The sequence below is a fragment of the Lissotriton vulgaris genome, chromosome 4_1 (genome assembly GCF_964263255.1).
Source record: "Lissotriton vulgaris chromosome 4_1, aLisVul1.2, whole genome shotgun sequence".
Taxonomy (NCBI): domain Eukaryota; kingdom Metazoa; phylum Chordata; class Amphibia; order Caudata; family Salamandridae; genus Lissotriton; species Lissotriton vulgaris.
In genome coordinates this window covers 1,778,859,399-1,778,878,445 of record NC_141691.1, presented here as the reverse complement: position 1 = coordinate 1,778,878,445, position 19,047 = coordinate 1,778,859,399, and positions in this window count along the sequence as shown.

Sequence of the window (19,047 nt, the reverse complement as noted above, 5' to 3'; positions counted from 1 at the left end):
AAGCGGGACACAAGCCTGTGTCCTACTTAGTAAGTAGAATAAACAACAGGGGTAAATGCACAACAGGGGGGCTGAGGCAAAGCTTTTGGCTTGCACACATGGGCAATACACAGTGTTACTAAAACAAATTGCAAGAAACACCTTTACAACGAAATAAACAAAAGTTTTTTAGCGTATAGGATGTATTAAAGTGTTCACGGCATTTAGATCCGTTGAAAAAATGAGCGGATCATCATCAAGACATTCAATTCATGCCTGTTAGATAGAGCCACATTAGCCTGGGGAAGCAAGATTTGGAAGCAAAATACACAAACCAAGAATTAGGAGAAGGTACAAAAGGCACTAGAAATCAGGGGTGACAACGCAGCATGCAACACAGACTAGAAGGTTGGCATGCTTGATTACGTGTGTTGAGCCACGGAGTGTATGGGGAGGAAGATAATGCAGAGGGAACCTGTGTTCAGCTTTCACTGCCTGTGCGGTTTGCTCGGGTCGCATTAGGATCATGGGATCATTAACGTGAATGGATAGGAAAACATAGTGCTTGGAGGGTGCATAATTTCAACAAGATGATAACCGTGAATAGTTACATTCAGGCGAGCAGAGGGTCTGGAGCAGTGAAATTAGTTGTGAGCTGATAAGGCAATGGGTCAATGCAGTAGATACACTTCAATCATCGCATACGTCAAGGGCAACGGATTCCTAAACCGTAGTAAGAAATCTTTAAAGATGCCCGGCAAACCCAATCGCACGAGGTGACTATTAGAAACAATGCGTAACAAGGTAATAAGTTCTACAAGGTCAATGCAGTATATACACTTCAATCATTGCATACATCAAGGGCAACGGTTTCCTATACTGGAATGTATAATTTATTTGTTCTAAAAGGCGTCCGGCAAAACCAATCACCAAAGTGACAAGTAGGAACCAATGCACGACAAGGTAAATGGTTCTACAAGATAGGCATATATAATACATGAAAAAACAGCACTATGGTGATTACAGTGCGTATCTGGGTTGATTAGTGCATTGGTGAGAGTTTAAGAAGGTAGAGAGCAGTAGGAGTACTACGGTTGGGGTATATGCAATTGTGCTTAATGCATCTGTATTTTTCCAAGGTTTCAATTCGAGAGCACTTGGGCGTGGAAGAAGGGGCTGCTACAATGGCGGCTCCTAAGGATGAAAAAGGGGGGAGTTGGATGGGGTTACAAACCCGTGTGGTTTTGCGAGTGACAAGGTCAATGGCCGGAGAACTCACCAGAGAGGATTGAGTTTGTGGTGACAAATGTTAGACTGGAAGTCGCGTTCGTGTACACTGTCAGGTCGGTCACCTGGAAGTGGGTGTGGGGGAAAAAGTTAGAAGATAACGATTGCAACTTTAGGGGCGTGCATCTACTTGCATTGGCAAGGCTTACTAGTTATTGAGGTGAAAGATGCTGGATAACGGGAATCGTCCGTGTGGTAATATGGTTCTCGCCAGTATTTGCATTGCCTCGTTTAAAGTTGCGGGGCGGGAGGATGGATTGGGCGTGATGGATCACGTGGGGCGGTGATAGACAATGAGGAGGGACTCACGGATCGGGAGCCCTGGGCGAGTGTAGTATCACAGAGAGGAATAATGAAGATGAGTAATACGGGGGGCATCTTGACAGAACCAGGAAATGCAGTGGGACCTGAGGGAAGGTTCGAAATGCAATGAAAGGAGCTTAGTACTGCCCCCGTTAGGTTCTACTTGAGCCCAAGATAAAACCAAACTCAAACCGTCTGGTATGCGTAACTACCTTTTCCCCAGTTTCTAATGCAGTACGCAAGACTATCATAAAAAACTGGTTGATTCTAAACGCTGGCACTGGCGATTTAGAACACCCGATGTTTGCTTTTAAGAGAAGCAAAAATATCAAAGACCATTTGGTCCATGCAGCATTACCTTGCAAAAAAAGCCCCTCCACACTGAAGGATCTTTGGTCTCTTGCACCATTTAAAGGGACACTCCAAATATGGTAACTGTGTCGTATGCGATTTTACAATTGAATGCAAAGAATTTGTATTCAAAGATATTAAGACAGAAGTGAGAATGTTTACAAACTGTAATACATGCAATGTTGTGTATGCAATCTTTTGTCCCTGCAACAAAATATACGTTGGACAGACCACTCAAAAGCTCAAAATATCCGTCTATGAGTCTCCCAGCAACTGAGCAGAATCAGGTGCAAAACAGCCAATGCACCCTTGGTTGAACATTTTGAACAGAATGGACACTATGAAAATGACATTTGTTGGACCATTATTAGTGTGGTAAAACTACCACCTAGAGGTGGGGACATTTCTAAATTATTGAACAAGGAAGAATTGCAATGGATACAGAAAACCGACAGCCTCAATACGGGATTGAACCGTCTTGAAGACTGGACCTCACTGATATAGTTGTTTCTCTCACCATTGGTTCTTTTAAGATGTTTAAGACTTTCCAAATGCTTCCAGAAATGCCTTTTTAATATCACAATTATTGAAAATGTCACCTTTTTCTATTGTACTTCCTAACACCTTGATATATGCCAACTGGGTGTCTCTTACTCGGCAGTCCCCTCTCCAATGCTACCATTCTTTGGGGCTCCCGATCCATGAGCTCCCCTCAGGTCCCGCTGCACTTTCTGGTTCTGTCATGATGGCCCCCATATTACTCCCATTCATTAGTCCTCTCTCTCGCTGTTACTACACTCGCCCTGAGCTCCCGATCCGTGAGTCCCTCCTCATTGTCTATCACCGCCCCACGTGATCCATCACGCTAAATCCATCCCTCCTCATTGTCTATCACCGCCCCACGTGATCTATCACGCCCAATCCATGCTCCCACCCCGCCACCATAAATGAAGTAATGCAAATACTGGCGTGAACCGTATTACCGCACTGAAGATTCCCGTTATCCAGCATCTTTCACTTCAATAATCAGTAAGCTTTAGCAACGCAAGTAGGTGCACGCCCCTTTAACTTGCAGCCACCATCTTCTAATTTCCCCCCCCTTCCAGGTGACTGAGCCGACAGAGTTTCGAATACGACTCCCAGTATACCAGTTGTGACCACAAACTTAATCCTCTCTGGTGATTTCTCCAGCCACTGGCCGTGTCACTCGCGAAACCACATGGGTTTGTAACCCCGTCCAACTCCACCCTTTTTCGTTCTTAGGAACTTCCATTGTAGCAGCCCCCGCTTCCACGCCCAAGTGCTCTCGAATTGAAAGCTTGGTAAATACAAGGTGCATTCAGCACAATTGCATATCGCCCTACCGCAGTACTCCTACTGCTCTTCACCTTCTTAAACTCTCACCAATGCACTAATCAACCCAGATACGTACTGTATTAAGCTCCTGTATGCAATCACCATAGAGCCTTCATTCATGTATTATATGTCTATCTTGTAGAACCGATTACCTTGTCACGCATTGGTTCCTACTAGTCACATCTTGCGATTGGTTTTGCCAGCCCCCTTTTTAAAAAAAAATACACACTCCGGTATAGGAAACCGTTGCCCTTGATGTATGCAATGATTGAAGTGTATATACTGCATTGACCTTGTAGAACGTATTACCTTGTTACGCATTCTTTCCAATTGTCACTTTGTGCGGTTGGGTTTGCCGGGCCTCTTTAAAGATTACTTACTTCAATCAATCAATCAGTGACACTTATAAAGCGCGCTACATACCCGTAGGGTCTCAAGGCGCTGGGGGGTGGGGGGGTGCCGCTACTGCTCGACCAGCCAGGTCTTCAGCTTCTTCCTGAAGGAGAGGTGGTCTTGGGTCAGGCGCAGGTCGGACGGGAGGGAGTTCCAGGTCTTACTTCGGTTTAAGAATCCATTGCCCTTGACGTAAGTGATGATTGAAGTGTATTTACTGCATTGGCCCCTTGCCCCATCCGCTTACAACTATTTTCACTGCTGCAGACACTCTCCTCGCCTCAGTATAACTATTCAGGGTTATCACCTCGTTGTAAATATGATGCTGGAACCTTATGCACCCTCCAAGCACTAAGTTCTCCTATCCCTTCACGTTAATGATCCCATGATCCTAATGCGACCCGAGCAAACCGCACAGGCAGTGAAAGCCGAACACCGGTTCCCTCTGCAGTATCTACCTCCCCATACACCCAGTGGCTCAAAACACGTAATCAAGCATGCCAATTTTCTAGTCTGTGTTGCATGCTGCATTGTCACCCCTGATTTCTAGTGCCTTTTGTACCTTCTCCTAATCTTTGTTTGTGTATTTTCCTTCCATATCTTGCATCCCCAGGCTAATGTGGCTCTATCTAACAGGCATGAATTGAATGTCCTGATGATGATCCGCTTGTTTCTTCAATGGATCAAAATGCCATCGACACTTTAATACACCTTATACGCTAAAAAACCTTTGTTTATTTTGTTGTAAAGGGGTTTCTTGCTTTTTGTTTTGGTAACACTGTGTATTGCCCATGTGTATAAACCAAAAGCTTTGCCTGAGCCCCCTATTGTTCGTTTACCCCCTGTTGTGTATTCTACAGACTAAGTAGGACACAGGTTTGTGTCCCATTTTATGTATCGCTGTGTACCATTGTCTCTATTGGCTTAAGAGTAAATATTAGACCGCTGTCCGGCTGGACAAGTCAACTTAACATAGCAACGGTTGAGTCTATATTCATTGCTTGGTTTCCTAGTGTTTTTGGTGTTGTCAGAAGAATTTCAACACAGTGTGGAACTTAAACAGTCAAAGTATGACCCATGATAATTCCTTCGGGGGGGAATCAGCTCGACATGGCACTGCTCAATTGTAGATCTATGCCAAAGCATGCCCCAGAAATCTTCATCTTATCACAAGATACCGCACCTGATGTGTTATTCCTTATGGAAACTTGGTTGGTATCTAGCTCTGACCCAGATGTGGTTCAAGCGCTTCCCCCAGGATATCTGATTCAATGGGTCGATAGAATAGGTAACAAAGGCGGAGGGATTGCCATTATTTATATAGACCATCTAGTGGGCCGCATTCTGTGTAGCCCCTTCTCAGACTGTGAAAATGCCCATTTCTCCATCGCGCTCACCCCCCTAGTCACGTTTGCCGGTATTCTCCTCTATCGCCCCCAAGGAGCCCTGGGACAATTCCGTAGCTCGCTGCTGGAAGTGGTGATAAACTTAGCCAGTACCTCATCTAACTTCAATCTCTTGGGAGATTTCAACTTGCATTTTGATAACCCCCAGGACATTACAGCCAATGATCTTGCCCATGACCTGGTTGCATGTGAGATGCTTCTAAAGGTCCACCAAGCCACCCATACTAAAGGGCACCTCCTGGACCCGTTCTTCTCAAATCTTGCTGAACTAACAGCAAAGAAGCCCGCCAATGGCCTAAATTAAGTATAATGACCTATCTTGTTCCTATGGGAAGAAATGCTGGTAGCCACTGTAGCCAGCATCCCCCATGTTAACCTATGGAGCAAGATAGCCTTACAATAGTGAATAACGAAAATGGCTGCCTTTCACTACCAGAGCATGTCACCTGCACCAGTACATGCTCTACCTTTCACATACACTGCACACTGCCCAAGGGGGTACCTTGGGCCTTCCATAGGGGTGACCAATGTGCACAAAAAAGGAAGGGTTAGGTCTAGTCAGTGGGGACACTGACCATGAGGACACGGCAGTTCCTAGACTGCACACAGGCACTGCAGTGGCAGGCCCAAGACACCATTTTAGGGCTACTCATGCAGGTGGCACAATCAGTGCTGCAGGCCCACTAGTAGCATTTGTCATCAGCAGCCCTGGCACACCCAGTGCACTTTACTAGGGACTTCGTGGTGATACAAATATGCCAATCATGTATATCCAATCATAATAACAATTTACACAGAGAGCATATGCACTTTAGCACTGATCAGCAGTGGTAAAGTGCGCAGACTCCTATTGCCAACAGCCACGGGTCAGGAAAAATAAGGGAGGAAGAAGCAAAAAGTTTGGGGATGACCCTGCAGGAAGGGCCAGTTCCAACACCCAGATCCCCCCCGTAGCCCCCGACTCTTCGGGCCTCCGTTGCGAGGAGTTAGCAGAATTTTTTTCCACCAAAATTCAGCTCATAGTGAATCTCCTTCCACCGGATAATTACGAACACCTTTCCGTGCAGCCGGGAGCAGAACTCCAGAATAATGCTCCCAAGTTTTAATTCTTCATCCCACTCACAGAGAAACTCCTTCCCCCTATTCCTAATATGATCAAGAGTGGCTCCCCGCTGGTCCCGGACACATTTAACATCCTAAAGTCTGCCCTGCCCATCATCATCCCTCCCATTGTCAATCTTGTTAACACCTCTCTAGAATCTGGCTTATCCTCCAGGACTCTAAGATTGCTATGGTGAAACCATTATTGAAAAAAAAAACATTTAGATCCCAGAGAGATGGCCAATTACTGCCCCCTCTCCCTTCTCCCTGGTATTAGTAAGGTTGCGGAAAGATATGGGAACCGCCAACTTTCTGCACATCTTGAAACCTTCAAATTACTACTCTGCACTCAGACGAGCTTTCGCCCGGGCCAGGGTACGTAGACTGCACTGGTGGCGGTGGTGGAGGAGTCCAGAAAGATCTTGGACTCCAGAGGGTCTGTCGCCATCATCCTCCTAGACCTTAGTGCAGCCTTCGATACGGTGAACCACTGTACCCTGGCACACCGGCTCAAAAAACTATGAGTGACAGGCAGGGCTCTCTCCTGGCTGGAATCCTTCCTTGAAGGAAGATGCTTTCAGGTGTTTGAAGGTAACACCCATTCACGTCCACTACCTCTGCAGTGCGTGGTTCCCCAGGGCTCCTCCCTGAGCCCCACACTCTTTAACTTGTATATGTCCCCATTGGCTGAGATATTTGCACCTTTTGGAACTCAGTTTATCAGCTATGTGGACGATAAGCAGCTTGTTGTGGCACTGAACCAAGTAGAGCATGCTCCCACAAACCTGAGCCCCTGTCTTAAAGAAGTCGCCAACTGGATGAGTTTGTCCCATCATAAACTCAATGGAGATAAGACGGAGCTCATGTTGCTGGGTAATCAACCCACCTTTGAACCCATATACCCTATGGCTGTCGTGTATGGGACCCACCTCAATTCCTGAAAAGGAAATAAAGACAAAATATAGGATCTTCCCTGAGTGCCTAATTTACAAATTCAAAGTCAAAATATTATCATCGATATAAGCAATTCAAAATCATTAATAAGAACAGACAAATCAATCAATTCAGTTGATGAAAATTATCCACAAAGAAACAAGCTTGCGAAATATCCATAAATCCTTGATCATATATTATCATAGTCCATTTCTCATGTCCATAAGTTTATAGGTCAGTAGTCCAGATTCAGGATAAATTCTCCTTAAGTCAAATATACACTCAGACGCAGCCAATATTCCAAGATAGATATTCTTTAATCTCATAAGAGGAAAATTCTACAACCAAATACAGCCAACGCAGCCAACACGTGTTTCGTCAAGCACGAGTATATGCAAAATGACTTCCTCAGGGCTGCAACCCAAAATATCAAAAAAACATATATCAATCAAATTTGTGCACAATTAACACAATTTACATATAAACCACAAGCATCTCCATTGAAAATAAGTATAATCATGGAAATTATTAAGGAGATGTAAAGAAAAGAACACCAGAAACAATGTGATATATAGTACAAGAAAAGAGATGGACCAGAAAGTTAAGAACACCACCGAGGTATTGAAGTCACTATTGTGCACATCCTCTCCCCAGAGTAAAAAGGGTTTTGAATATAGGCTATATTCACCTGTAATTATGGTCACAATCTCAAGAATTCAATATTCTATCTAATACCTGACCCTGTCTCTGTGAAAAGTAGAAACATTAAAAAATTAAAGTACAAAGGCAAATTGGACATATGTATCTCCAATATCTTCTAATGGGGTCTGGCAGCTGAATATGGCATTAATATAGTACAAACCAAGACAACTATCACAATTATAGCCATACATAGTTTAAGCAGTAGGGGACCCCCAGCATTGGATCAAACATCTAAACGAAATTCAAATTAAAAATCTGGCCGTTTTAAGTATAATAATGCCCTTAACCACTCACCACTATTCAGGTCAATAGATACTATCCAATCAGTGAACTCCTATTCTTCTGACTACACACAAGTATAATGACTTCAGAATATATCTACAATAGAAAAGTTCAACACATGACTGAAGTCCTAATAGAAACTATCCCACAGATCACAAGCTATTATTACATAATGTCTCACCTTTAATGTATTATCAGCACAATAACAGAGTATCACTTTTCCATATCTTCCAATATCAAATCAGACGAAAAGTGTCGCCCTCACATACTCTTATCAATAGAAAAAGATACACAAATGAACCACTGTGACTATTATGGACACCCACATTACACTAATGTAGGACTAGTGTACAGTTAAATATACATCACCTCAGTATTCTTAATCACTAAGTATCCACAATTTCGTAATCTGAAAAGTTAAATTAAAGTCATGCCGTAAATTTCCAGTTGTATATCCTATTCCCAACCTTACTATCAAAAGCTAGGTAAAACATAAAGTATACATCGCCTCTAAAATGACAATCGCCACATTTCACGGGTACGTGATCTAAAAAGTCAAAATAAAGCCTTCTGTACATAAATATATGAGTCAGTTCATCATAATCTCCCGTTTCCGTAACTACAATCACCTCAAGCAGTAACTCGTTCCGTTTCTATCCGTGACTCGCGTGCAGAAATAAAGAGCCTGGGCTTCTGGATTGACCATGAGCTCACCTTTAGAACCCAAGCCAGGAAAACAGCTGCCACTTCCTTCGGCCTGTTGAGGTCAACACACAAAATACTGCCCCTTCTACCTGAGAGCTCCAAAAAATCCTAATCCAAGCACTCATTTTATCACGGTTGGATTATGGAAATGCCATTTACTTAGGAGCCACCACCTTAGTCATCCACAAACTTCACGTAGTCCAGAACTCGGCAGCAAGACTCCTTACAGGCACAAACAACCGTTCCTCAGCCAAACCAGCCCTAAAAACACTCCACTGGCTCCCGATTCAAGAGCGAGTACATTTTAAAACTCTTTTTATCACATACAAAAATCTACAGGGCAAAGGCCCTCCTATTCTTAACAACCTTATCAAACCCTACAAAGCAACCAGGAGTCAAACCTCTAATCAACTACATCTGGCCGTGGTCCCTAGGGTCAGGAAGTCCCGCACTGGAGGGCGCCTTTTCTCCTACAACGCATCCAGGCAGGAAACCAAACACCTCCCGTTCCGCAGACAACTGAAGACAAGGCTTTTCCCATAAAAACTCCACCTGCTCCTTACCGTATGCTCTGTAGCTTTGGGAGGCCTCCGGGTAGCCATGCACTATATAAGAACATAATCTATTCTATTCACTTTGTTCCGTTGCCAGACAACCTGCTGCATCCAATTTTAGCCATCCTGGAATATGTACAGCAAATGGATCAAACACTCGTGAGAGAGAGGCAATTGGACACAAGTCCTCCATATTTCTATGCAAGTATGGAAAGTACACAAACATCTTTTTCATGGCAAAATAGGTAAATAATCATATTGTAAATAGGCATCCGCGTGTAGGTGCATGACACAAACTCTTTTTTTAGTTTCTTCAATATTTTAAGGCACTCATCATCAAATGGTACCTGATCTTGAACATCTTTACATGCTAGCATTACTAGAGGCTTTGCAATGTTTGAAACATGTGGAATCCCTGAGTAAAGTGGCAATAAAGTCTTGAAAAAAAATCAAAATCTCTCTGAGTGGCTGGAGGACCCAGTTCCTTTGAAACCTATTGTACACCTTTTCAATATGGTTTCCAAGACAGATACCTTCCTTCTCACAATATTGCATTTAAGGTAGGGAGATCTTATGTACATTTTTTGCCAAAAGAGTCAACAGTGCAATAGTTTCGAGTTTATAGTATTTAGTTGTAGATACCAACAAATTGTCATCTATGACTTGTACTAGAAGTGAGTTACAAGGCAATGTTAAACCTTCAAAATCCTTTTTAAGGATCTGGGATACAATTGAAGGATCACTGTATACCCTTGTGGGATCCTGCAAAAAAACAAATAATTAATTCAAAAATTGAAATACGAACAGGAATTGTGAGCCCTTGTGCAATTGAATTGAAAAGAATGCTTGTCACTTCAATCACTGTGTACCGGAAACAAGCTTCGGAGGACCGGTTTCTGGCATTCCAGCCGTCTTTAGCCCGGCTTGCTTGAATCCAGTGGTGTGGAGAGCATGGGACTCAAGTCTGAGCATACCCATCCCACTCGGGGTGACAAATGCAAAAACCACCGTTGATGGACAGAATGCAGAACAATGGATTCAAGCAAGCCGGGCTGAAGACGGCTGGAATGCCAGAAACCGGTCCTCGGAAGCTTGTTTCCGGTCCAGGGAAGCCATGGCTTGGCAGTTCGGGCTGGACTGTTCCCATGAGGCACTGGGTCAGACTGATTTGCATTTGGCCATGTCTGAACTGGGGTGGTGTGGAGTGCAAAAAAACGATGGATTTAGGCCCAGATCTCTGTACTGGGGTAAATGTATGACATTGTTCTGCATTCTGTCCATCAACTGTGGTTTTTGCATTTGTCACCCCGAGTGGGATGGGTATGCTCAGACGTGAGTCCCATGCACTCCACACCACTGGATTCAAGCAAGCCGGGCTGAAGACGACTGGAATGCCAGAATACGGTCCTCGGAAGCTTGTTTCCGGTCCAGGGAAGGCATGGCTTGGCAGTTCGGGCTGGACTGTTCCCATGAGGCACAGGGTCAGATTGATTTGCATATGGCCATGTCTGAACTGGGGTGGTGTGGAGTGCAAAAAACGATGGATTTAGGCCCAGATCTCTGTAATGGGGTGAATGTATGACATTGTTCTGCATTCTGTCCATCATCTGTGGTTTTTGTAAAGATTAGAACTTGGGACATCATTAAAAGAAGTTTATTCCTAGATGCAGAAAGGAAGAAAGAAGTATCTTTCACAGGTAAGTGTACAGCGTGTCATTTAATAAAAACTATAATGCAAGACTGTGAACACAATGTGATACTCAATAAGCTGCTTAGATGTTGGTGCCGCACAGAAAATTGATTTATGAGTGGAGTCAATTTCTTCAGCACCTGAAATGCAGGTCGCTACTGTTGTAATTTTCACCAGTTAATATTCTCCAGGGAGGAAGGGAGTACAAGATGGTGCCATCCATGTCTGCTTAGGTGCACTCATATCTCCCTATAAAGCCTATCCCTGGGCTATTCTTGGCATCCCTTCTTCCACACTGACTATTCATGTTAAATCAGATGACCTTGCAGTATTGCATGCAGCAGGTTCTCTTCCTGAGTATCATAAGTTCCAGGTTCGTTCCTGGAAATGTGACATCAGCCTTTCTTTCTTCTGAGATTCAAATACATTCAATAGGCAAATAAAGATACACCATCTGGTGTGGCACCACCACACTCACAACAGACAAACATTTAGCATCCCAAATTACACAGTACTGTGCATATAAATGCAACACTGGACAGATATGCCATGGTGTTGTTTATCATCTTGTTCAAAACAGTACACATTGCAATTGACACAAAAGACGGACAATGAGAACAATATGCAATATAGACATTAGAAAAATAATTGCACATGAATAGCACAGATATGTCATATAATATGAATTTGTGATGCACACTGAGGAGATGTCTTTCTTTCATTGTAGAACTTGGTGATGTAATTAAATGGCATCACTGAGTAGTTCTAGGAAGGAGAGTCAGTTGGAGAAGCTGGAGGTCACTGTATAACTATGAAGATGTACTTATGAATAAATACTTATTACGTACAAACCACTGTGAGCGTGGTTACTATAGTTTTTTGGCGAGAGATCATATTCTGCTATTGAAAAAGAAGCCTTGGGTTGTTGTTGGGCGATGAATCATTTTAGATTTTATTTATGGGGTTTGCCTTTACTTCTTAGAACAGATCACAAGCCATTGCTACATATTTTTAAAGGTGGTAAGGGTCTTGAAGGGAATGTGACTCCCCGAATATATCGATGGTTGTTGTCTGTGATGGATTTGAATTTTTCAATCGATTTTGTCAGAGGTAAAAGGAATGTCATAGCCGATTGCTTGTCATGTATGCCAATTGAGGAAGAGGAAGGTGGGGGCTCTACTTTTATGATTGAGGTGGACTCTTTGTCTTCTGTTTGTGATGTAGAATTGGCTTTAAGACAAGAAGAGCGGAGTGAAGCTTTTAGTGCAAATAAAGAGTACATGGAGCTAAAAAATGCTATACGTGGTGTTTGGGGATAGGCTTTGTCCTTAAGTGAGGAATTGAAACAATATGTAAAGGCAAAAGATCAACTAAGTATTCAGATGGATAAGGTCTTGAGGTGCAAACATGTTGTTCCACCAAGAATGTTGACGGAGAGATTGATTAAACTTGTACACGAAGGACACTTGAGGAGAAGCATGCGCAAAAGGAGATTGATATGGAATTTTTGGCAGCCTGAGATGGATAGAGAGGTGGAAGAGATTGCTAGACATTTTCAGGCATGCAGCAATAGTGATAAGTGTAGAGTGATCTGTCAACCTCCTTTGGAATGTTTGTGGGTTCCTGAATGACCCTGGGAGAAGTTGGCGATGGATTTCTTGGGTCCCATTAAAAGATTGGGTGTCAGGAACAGATTTTTGATTGTTTTGGTGGATTACCATACTAAATGGTTTGAAGTTAAATCTGTGTAACATATCACGCCTGTGAGTGTGATTGAATTTTTGAAAAATGTGTTCTTGGAAGAAGGGATACCTAAGACTTTGGTCACAGACAATGGTGTACAGCTGGTTTCTACTGTTCTGACGAAGTTTCTTACAGGATTAGGAATTAAGCATGATAGGGTGGCCCTATCTAGACTACAGGCAAATGGATTAATTGAGAGGGTCAATCGTATGATTATGGACAACATCCAATTGTCTTTGGCTAATGTATTATTGTGGACGGAAGAATTAGTCAAAATTATGTGGGCTCAGAGTGACTTTTCATTCTCTTACAGGTGTTTCGCCTTTTGTGGCTTCGAAAGGAAGAGAACCTGCAACTAAAGAGTCTTCCGTGTTTTTGCAAAAGAACGGTCAAGTCTGGGTGGATCGTGAACGGATTGCAGCAAGAGTTAAAGAATCTCATGAACGCAACAAGGATGATTATGACAGGAGGAAGGGAGTGAAGGTTGTTGAAATTAATTGTTGTGATTGGGTGGTCACTAGAAGAATGGGATTTGTCAAGAAAGGAGAGAGCACAATTTCTAAGCCACAAAGAGTGGTTAAAGTGATGAATTCAGTGGTTATTTTGGACGATGGAAAAGAGTGGAGCATGGGTAGTCTGTGCATGGTTAATATTCCAAACTCAACCGAATAATTGTCAATTATATTATGTGGATTTATTTTTCTCTACATTGCTTAATGATAATTTTGCATTAGTATTATGTTAAGTTCACATCGTTCATTATTGCTTGTATGCTTAGTTTATCAATTTTGTGTTGAATTTCCTTGTGAGGGGGAAGATGTGTGGAGATTTCTTTCGTCCATTGTAGAACTTGTTGATATAATAGAATGGCATCACTGAGTAGTTCTAGGAAAGAGAGTGATTTGGAGGAGCTGGAGGTCACTGTACAACTATGAAGATGTGCTTATGAATAAATACTTATTACCTACAAACTACTGTGAGCATGGTTACAACACACACGCTCATGAAAAGGTTGTCTTGGCACTGATAACATAGGTGTATATTGTCCACACCAATGGTATCCAATCCTAAGAAGGATGAAAGTCTGCATATGCAATTAATTGGTTATTAGGATATAAACAACTCATGCTGGGGTCATCTACCAACAACACATATACATTTTCTGGCAATGGCCACCTATATCATTCAAGGAAATACATTATATATTAGGTATCTTTGCAGAGGTGCAGAGCGTAAAATGCCGTTTATTTCCTCTTTTGAATGTGGTCTACGCTGCCCCTTCCATCTCCTCCCCTCACTCAACAATGGTATTTTGTCATGTGCTGTAGTCATACAAAAAGGTATTTGATCAGAACAGTAATGCAGGCTGTAAGTATGCGTGACACCAACTATACAATGTGGTGTGTGTAAGACTCTGAGCTGTCTTCCACTCTTTTATTTATATCCTTGCCGCACCCTGGCTTGAGGGTTGTGGTGTAACAGTTCTCGGTAATGGGTGTGGGCCATTGTTGACGGGAGGCTCACAAAACCCCTTCCACACTTTACTTTGATTCCCCTGCCTGTGTCCTGCATATAAAGTCAGTCAGTTTTTGACAAGAATGGGGATTTGGGTGCAGGTTATATTTTTAGGTTCCTGGGAACACTTATTGGCTCCTCTTGGCACATGTTGCCCTCCAGTCTTGCGATCAAGCTTTCATGGTGGGCGTAATCCGGTGACTCCTTGCCATCTGGTCATTGGTTAGTGGCCCCCTCTCCTGCCTTAGTGTACAGCTCTTCACAGCTCCCTTAATAGTTTCTTCAATCCCTGCAATGGCATCCACTCTCTTGAACCATGACATGTTCCTGGTGAACGCCTCTTCACCTTTGCAAGCAGTTACCATCGAGCCTGTTATAGTCGTCACATTCCATGCCCCATGTTTGCAGGGTATGAGTAACTTCCACCCCGGGCAGCGATCTCTCAGGAGTGCATAGTGACCAGGATCCAATCTGCAGTTGTGGGCTCTCCGCTGCATGCTAGCCTATGTGTTGGTTTGTTCCCGCCGATGTCCTTTCAGTACTTAGTTATGCATTGTGGCTTTCCTGATGAAACTTTGGAATTCAAGACCATCAAATGGTAGGCCCATGTCTGTTCTAATGTCTCTTGTCAGATCGAATAGGGCCAGGATCTTCTCTAGTGCAGGGCTGAAGTTAGGGAATGCCACCGACTCGACTAGTTCGACAATGGGGTATTTAGAATGGCTGTCTACTACAACCAAGGTGGTGTGTCCATTTAAAAAGCTGCCAAAAATGATACTGACTATCTTAATATGGGTCCTCACTTCATTTCTCTATGATTAATGGTTGCGGGGGTTTACGGACAGCTGGTCACTTGGCAGGCCTAACACAATAGTATGAAGTTATCCATAGCTGCTTCTAACACAGATTAACCACACCTTTTGTCTCAGACAACTCATATTATCAACAACTAGCGATATTTATCGCTAAATAAGCTTAGTGACATTTTTTCTATTACTGTGCATCCCCGGATTTTATCGCAGAGATAACGTGCTATTAGCAACGTTTATCTCAAATGCGATAAAATATCCCGCAATAGCGGCTTAATGCCTGAATATCGCTGGAAATCCAGCAATATTCAGGCATTAACGCCAATAGGGTCTTAACCTGAATATCCAACTCCCATTGGATATACAGGTTAAGAAGTGGTCTGAGCAGGCGTTAGTTTTCAGCGATATTCGCACTTAGCGCAAATTTTTTTTATCGTTGTACCTGCGTTGATAATAGGCGATAGCGATGTTAGCGACTGCTTTTAGTCGCTAACAGGTTGGGTACGCCCACTTTGCATGTCATTAGAGATACATATCGCTGACATGCAAAGCGGGCCCCAAACCGCTCGCTATCGCCCACATACTGTCACTAACTGCTGTTAGCAACAGCTTGCTAATGGGGCGATGAAATTATCGCTGCTTTAGCGGGAAAAAGTCCCGCTAAAGCAGCGATAAGGCCCTTGATAATATACCCCTTAGTCTTGGCAGCCCCTTTGTGCCCTCCTTGAGCTAGCTCCACAGCTTGTCGTGTTAACACTTCTGGTATGACTATGCGGTATGCTCCTAGCATGAGGCCATTTGGGGTGGAACTCAGCGCATACCTGACCTTTCAGAGGTGCCTAAGCTGCTCTTTATCTGGGCTTCCCCACTACTTAGCATCTTGCAAGAATGTGCCCCAGTCCCCTTTTATTAGCATTACTGTAATTTTCCCAAGTACCACCTCCTTCGTGATGCAGACTTAGTGCCCTTGGGCACACACCCCTACTCAGGACTCAGATGCACTCCTCAGCTCATATTGCATCTTTTCCCACTATGCTATTTCCTGTTGATGGGTGCCTGGAGAGGAAGTCAGCTGGGTTCTGTGAGGCTTGTTGTTACACAACCTCAAACTGATACTGTTGGAGTTGTATCACCCACCATTCTATCTTGGGCGGAGGATGAGGCACAGTGCCACTGAATAGTGGGACGAGTGTCTGATTACCGGTGACCACATAGCAAGGCCGCCCACAGGTGTAACTGGCCACAGGCCCACTTGATGGTAGGGCCTTCTCTTTCTATTTGGGTGTATCTAGTCCCGGTTAGAGTGAGGGCTTTGCTTGCCAAGGCGAGCTGTGGCCCATCACCCTGATTCCACTCCCTGAGTCAGCATGGCTTCCAGGACCACCAGGCTGGTCTCAACAAGAGGCTTTATTCTTTGCTTGGGGTCGAAGTAGGCCATTTTCTACATGCTTAGGAGTGCAGCCTTGATACATTGAAATGATTTGTCCTTTGTGGGACTCCAGGCCCACCGGGCATTTGCTTTCATAAGGAATCTGAAAGGTTCTGCAATGGTTGCCAGGTTCTGGATAAAACAGCCACAATTTGAGGCCATCCCCAGGAAGCTGCAGACCTCCAATGCATTATGGTGCATGGGTGCCTGCTGGATCACCTGTAACTTCTAAGGGTTAACCTGGATGCCGCCTTTTGTGAAGACATAGCAGAAGAATTTGATGCAGTCTCTTTGGACTGGGGTGAGTGTGTGACATTGATCCACATTCGGTCCATCACCTGTTGTGTTTGCATATTCCGCCCTAAGTGCGCTGGGGATGCCCAGACGTGGGTCCCAGGCACTCCACACCACTGGAGTCAAGCTAGCCGGGCTGATGAGAGGTGTTACCTCGAAACCGGTCCGGTCCTCGGATGCTTGATTCCGTTCTGGGAAGGACATGGCTTTTGTAGTTCGGACTGGACTGTTCCCATGGGGCACAGGGTCAGAGCTGATTTGCATATCGCCATTGTCTAACCCAGGGTGGTGTGGAGTGCAAAAAAACGATGGATTTGGGCCCAGATCCTTGGACTGGGGTGAGTGTGTGACATTGATCCACATTCGGTCCATCACCTGTTGTGTTTGCATATTCCGCCCTAAGTGCGCTGGGGATGCCCAGACGTGGGTCCCAGGCACTCCACACCACTGGAGTCAAGCTAGCCGGGCTGATGAGAGGTGTTACCTCGAAACCGGTCCGGTCCTCGGATGCTTGATTCCGTTCTGGGAAGGACATGGCTTTTGTAGTTCGGACTGGACTGTTCCCATGGGGCACAGGGTCAGAGCTGATTTGCATATCGCCATTGTCTAACCCAGGGTGGTGTGGAGTGCAAAAAAACGATGGATTTGGGCCCAGATCTTTGGACTGGGGTGAGTGTGTGACATTGATCCACATTCGGTCCATCACCTGTTGTGTTTGCATATTCCGCCCTAAGTGCGCTGGGGATGCCCAGACGTGGGTCCCAGGCACTCCACACCACTGGAGTCAAGCTAGCCGGGCTGATGAGAGGTGTTACCTCGAAACCGGTCCGGTCCTCGGATACTTGATTCCGTTCTGGGAAGGACATGGCTTTTGTAGTTCGGACTGGACTGTTCCCATGGGGCACAGGGTCGGAGCTGATTTGCATATCGCCATTGTCTAACCCAGGGTGGTGTGGAGTGCAAAAAAACGATGGATTTGGGCCCAGATCTTTGGACTGGGGTGAGTGTGTGACATTGATCCACATTCGGTCCATCACCTGTTGTGTTTGCATATTCCACCCTAAGTGCGCTGGGGATGCCCAGACGTGGGTCCCAGGCACTCCACACCACTGAAGTCAAGCTAGCCGGGCTGATTAGAGGTGTTACCTTGAAACCGGTCCGGTCCTCGGATGCTTGATTCCGTTCTGGGAAGGACATGGCTTTTGTAGTTCGGACTGGACTGTTCCCATGGGGCACAGGGTCAGAGCTGATTTGCATATCGCCATTGTCTAACCCAGGGTGGTGTGGAGTGCAAATAAATGATGGATTTGGGCCCAGATCTTTGGACTGGGGTGAGTGTGTGACATTGATCCACATTCGGTCCATCACCTGTTGTGTTTGCATATTCCGCCCTAAGTGCGCTGGGGATGCCCAGACGTGGGTCCCAGGCACTCCACACCACTGGAGTCAAGCTAGCCGGGCTGATGAGAGGTGTTACCTCGAAACCGGTCCGGTTCTCGGATGCTTGATTCCGTTCTGGGAAGGACATGGCTTTTGTAGTTCGGACTGGACTGTTCCCATGGGGCACAGGGTCAGAGCTGATTTGCATATCGCCATTGTCTAACCCAGGGTGGTGTGGAGTGCAAAAAAACGATGGATTTGGGCCCAGATCTTTGGACTGGGGTGAGTGTGTGACATTGATCCACATTCGGTCCTGTAGTGTAGTTCCTAGTTTCCCACTAGGCCCTGCGCATTGGAATAACATAAACAGTAGTATCGACGTGGAACTGCGTATATTCCAGGCCTCCACTGACTATGCTAAACTTAATTGGGTTGTGTTACCAACTAGCTCAGAGGTCACTGGAAACTTTCTTCTCTGCATAGGAAGTGATCAGCTTCCTTGGCACAGACAAGAAGGGATTCAGCTTTCCAACAACCGTGCAACATGACAACTTTGCTCCTCAGATCAAGAGTCAATCTCTAGGGTCGTGTGAAACAATAGACATGTATTTCACTCAGTCAGTCTAGTGCAGTTTACTTTCACGAGATGTAGAGAATAGAGAGACGGGCGTTTGTCAATAAAGGGTTAACATTTATTGAACAGCCTTTCTTCTCGTACAAGAGAAATGTATTGCCACAGTTGCAAGACTTGTTATGATAAAAAGTACGTACAGTAAGATAAGGATTGCGAAATAGAACTGTAAAAGCATTGATATGGTTTCTTAGCCATACAATG